The 3,744-nt window shown below is 53.1% G+C and overlaps 1 non-coding gene across 1 annotated transcript; it reads left to right on the forward strand.

Annotated features, from left to right (window-relative positions):
- The first annotated feature begins 2,805 nt into the window (after window positions 1–2,805).
- Trnai-uau (transfer RNA isoleucine (anticodon UAU)) lies at window positions 2,806–2,898 on the forward strand. The gene is given in 2 exon segments: window positions 2,806–2,843; window positions 2,863–2,898. It is a non-coding gene; the product is annotated as a tRNA-Ile (tRNA).
- The last annotated feature ends 846 nt before the right edge of the window (window positions 2,899–3,744 follow it).

Genomic DNA, 3,744 nt, shown 5'->3' on the forward strand with positions numbered 1-3,744 from the left:
GGGGGCATGGGCCTGTGAAGGCAGAGGCAGGAGAGTTTATGGCCAGTCTGCATTCACTACATGGTGAGACCATGTCTTGGAAAGCTAACTTCAGTGTGTTGGGAAGAGTTATGTGGGGAAAATACTCTCCAGTCAAGATTCCTGGATTTAGAGACAAGGCAGCTGGTGCCAGAGACTTGAGCCCTTATAACGCATACAGGCAGGTGAGACCTATGGGCATGACTCCTAGTCGCCTGCCCTCTGGAGGCTGTCTGAAGAGCTCAAGGAGTTTTCTCCTGTGGTCCTGGCACCCTCTCTCCCACTCCCATCTCAAATCACCCCCTCTAGTTTTCTCCCTGAGAGCCTTAGTTTCTTTGGGACCGGAGCTATTTGTGTTCCCTTTATGAGGTACCAGCTTTCCCCGGAGGCAGTGAGGGTCCCCACTGTCTGTCTGTATGCATGTATACACAGTGGCTGATCCCCACTATCTGCTGAGCTAATGAAACAGCAGGTACACAGGGGGACTGGGGGAAGAAAAGGAAGCTGGGCTCTGAGCAGCGACTCTGCTGCTCACACAGGGATCACCAGGGACCTCTGCCTGAGACTCAGGGTGTCTCAGTCACTTTTCTGTCGCCATGAATCATTTAATCGGGGGCTGGCTAACAGTTTCAGGGCTTAGTCCATTGTCATCATGGCAGGAGACATGGTGCTGGAGCAGAGGCTGAGAGTTCCATCGTGATCGATAGGCAGAGAAAGAGACTCTGGGTTTGACATGAACCTCTGAACCCTCCAAGCCTACTCCCAGTGACACTTCCTCCAACAAGGCCACCCGTCCTAACCCTGAAATGCTGAAGGACTGAGCATTCAAATACATAAGCCTATGGGGGTCATTTTTATTCAAAACACCACACAGGGCAGATTGCCCAAATGTTAGTCAATTTGAGAAGACATTGTAAGCGGCTTCGCCACTTTTTTATTTACCAGGAAATGTGCCCCTTCCAAATCGAGAAGAAAATATTCCCTACCCTCCATGCATTTACTTTCCCACCCACTTCCAACTACAGAGGGGAACTGTTTCCAAAGGACCTGTGGATGCCACCATTTCCCCTGGCCTTCCCCACTCATACTCCCTCCAGATGCGGGCATGCCGCACTCCACTCCGAATTTCACAGTGACCTGCTTGAGGCCTGATGGATCAGTAGGGTGCTGGCCATCCCTTCCCGGTGTTTGTCTCCTAAGTTTACAAAACCATCTGGAGACTCCTTTGGCTCTTTTACGGTCAGGTAACATTCCAACATTCCTGTTTTGTTTTGTTTTGTTTTTGTTTTCTTGAGACAAGGTTTCTCTGTGTAGCCCTGACTGTCCTGGAATTCTCTCTGTAGATCAGGTAAGCCTCTCCCTCGGAGACCCACAGGCCTCTCTGCCTTGGGAGAACCCACCTCACTTTGTTTGTTTGTTCGGTTTTGAAACATGATCTCATACTGCATGTAGCTCAGGCTGGCATGGAACAGCGGTGCTTCTGGCCTGGAATTCACTTCAGTTCCTTCAGTCTTGCCAGTATTACAGGTAGGAAGCAGCGCATAGGGCTGGCCTTTCCGCTCTCTGAAAACACCTTCACCATCCCTGTCATGTGAGAATCTGGTACGTCCACACTGCCAATCTGACCGCCAACACCTCTTCTGCTTAAATGTCAAGGCTTTCTGGAGCTGCTCCACCATGCTACTGTTTAACATTTGTCACCATCCACCCTTGGCTGGCTGAGGGTACCAACCCCACACGACCCCGTGCATCTAGTGTCCTGGCAAATCAATCAATCAATCAATCAATCAATCAATCAATCTCAATTTTTTTTTTTGAAACAAGAAAATAATTCATAGTAATACAAAGGATGTAACAAAAAGCACAGCATGGATTCTATTCATTTTTACCCCACTTCAGTAGTAAAGGATTTTACACTTTATTAGCATTTACTCATTGTATAAAGTGACGGGTTTCGCGTTGTTAATTAAAGTATATCGGGTACTTTGACCATATTCCCCTTTAACCACCCTGTCCCATTTGTCTCCTTCTTCTCAAGTAGCCTTCTTGCCTTTTTTTTTTTTTTTTTCCTTTTTAAAGATGTTTATTTTTAAAATTATGTGTATATGTGTGTCTGTGCTTGCGGCAGATCCCCCTGGAACTGGAGTTAAGAAGGACTGTGAGCCAAACCCAACCCGCGTTCTGGGCAAGGGCAGTACTCTTAACCTCGGAGCCATCTCGCCAGTCCCTCCCGCTGGATTTTCCTAACGCAGTGTTTTTAAGTTCCCTAACGAGGAAAGGGGACTCAGGAAGGGCGTGTGGCCCACAGGTCCTAACTTGGGCCTGGTCCAGTGTTCGGATTTTCTTGTTTGAAGAAAGAAATATTGCGAGTTTTCTAGCTCCTCTGGTTTTAAACGTTCAAAACTTTCAAGCTGGAAGGAAAGGAAACACCTGCAGCTTGCTCCGGGCGCCATCGGAAGGGCGGGTCGGGGATCCGGGTTCGCTGCCCGGAGGGGACGGCAGCCGCGGGGTCGCTCGGCCCGCCCCTGCCAGGCCGGTCTGCGCATGCGGGGAGCTGGGCGTCCGCCGCGAAGCCCCGCTGAGGAAGCCGCTTAGCACGCAGGCTCAGCCGAGCGAGCCGGTCCCCGTAGAGTTCCTCCCGGTTCCCAGACGCCGACTCGTAGCCCGGAGTCCGGTCCGAGGCTGGGGGAGGCCGGGATCCCAGCGAGGCCCGCGGGCGGCTGTTGCGCATGCTCCACCGGCGCCTTCTCAGGCCTGATAGAGCCTTCGCGAGGACGCCACAGCGGAGCTCCAGTGGCGCAATCGGTTAGCGCGCGGTACTTATACAGCAGTACATGCAGAGCGATGCCGAGGTTGTGAGTTCGAGCCTCACCTGGAGCACGAGCCTTTTGGAGCTAAGGTTTACCGTTCTTTTATATTTGTACAGGAGGGAATTAGGTTCCCTGTAGTCTCCCCGCTTCCCGTCTCCCGGCGAGGCGAGCGGAAAACAGTTGGTTGTGAAGCTTTAGCACTTGTTTTCCCGAGCTGCTTTGTAGCCACTGCGCAGTATCCAGCAGTGGAACCCAGACGACCGCCTACTGCCCTTCCAGGTCCTTACGCGGCTGTTTAAACGGCGTCCAGGGCCGAGGATGCAGACCGAGGTTCCCGGGCCTCTGATGCTGGGCTGCTACCTGCGGGCGCGGAGGAGGCCGCGGGTCCCCGCCGCTTCCCGGGCCGGAGCCCGGATCCAACGCACTGCTTCCGGGTGGCCCTCAGGACCAGATGGACCATCAGTGTGGGACCCTGGGTGAGGGGCCTTCTCCACTCCCCCCCTCCCCCGTCTGCAGCGCCCCCGCCCGCGCCCGGCCTTTGGGGGTCGAGTCTCTGAGAAATTTCCATTCTCCCTTCCTAAGGCCCTGCTGTATGGAATGGTGGCTCCCAAAGGAGGCCTCTTCCTTCTCAGCCACCCTAGCCCGGGATCCAGCATACAGGGCATGTCAGGGAGTCCCTTCACCTCACCTGATCCTCGTGCTCAGCCACACCGGCTCCCTGACTCAGGCCCAGCTTAGTTCCTCATAAGAAGTCCATCCCCAAGCCTGGAAACAAACGTGAGCTCTGTGAAAGATAAAATGAAAAGTTTGCTTATTTAAACGAGCAGACGAACGGGCTGAAGAAATGACTCGGTGTTTTAAAGTGGGCGCTGCTCTTGCCAGAGAACCGTGAATTCCGTTCTCAGCAGCCACCTGT

Source organism: Psammomys obesus, unplaced genomic scaffold, assembly GCF_907164565.1.
Source record: "Psammomys obesus unplaced genomic scaffold, mPsaObe1.curated_primary_1811, whole genome shotgun sequence".
Taxonomy (NCBI): domain Eukaryota; kingdom Metazoa; phylum Chordata; class Mammalia; order Rodentia; family Muridae; genus Psammomys; species Psammomys obesus.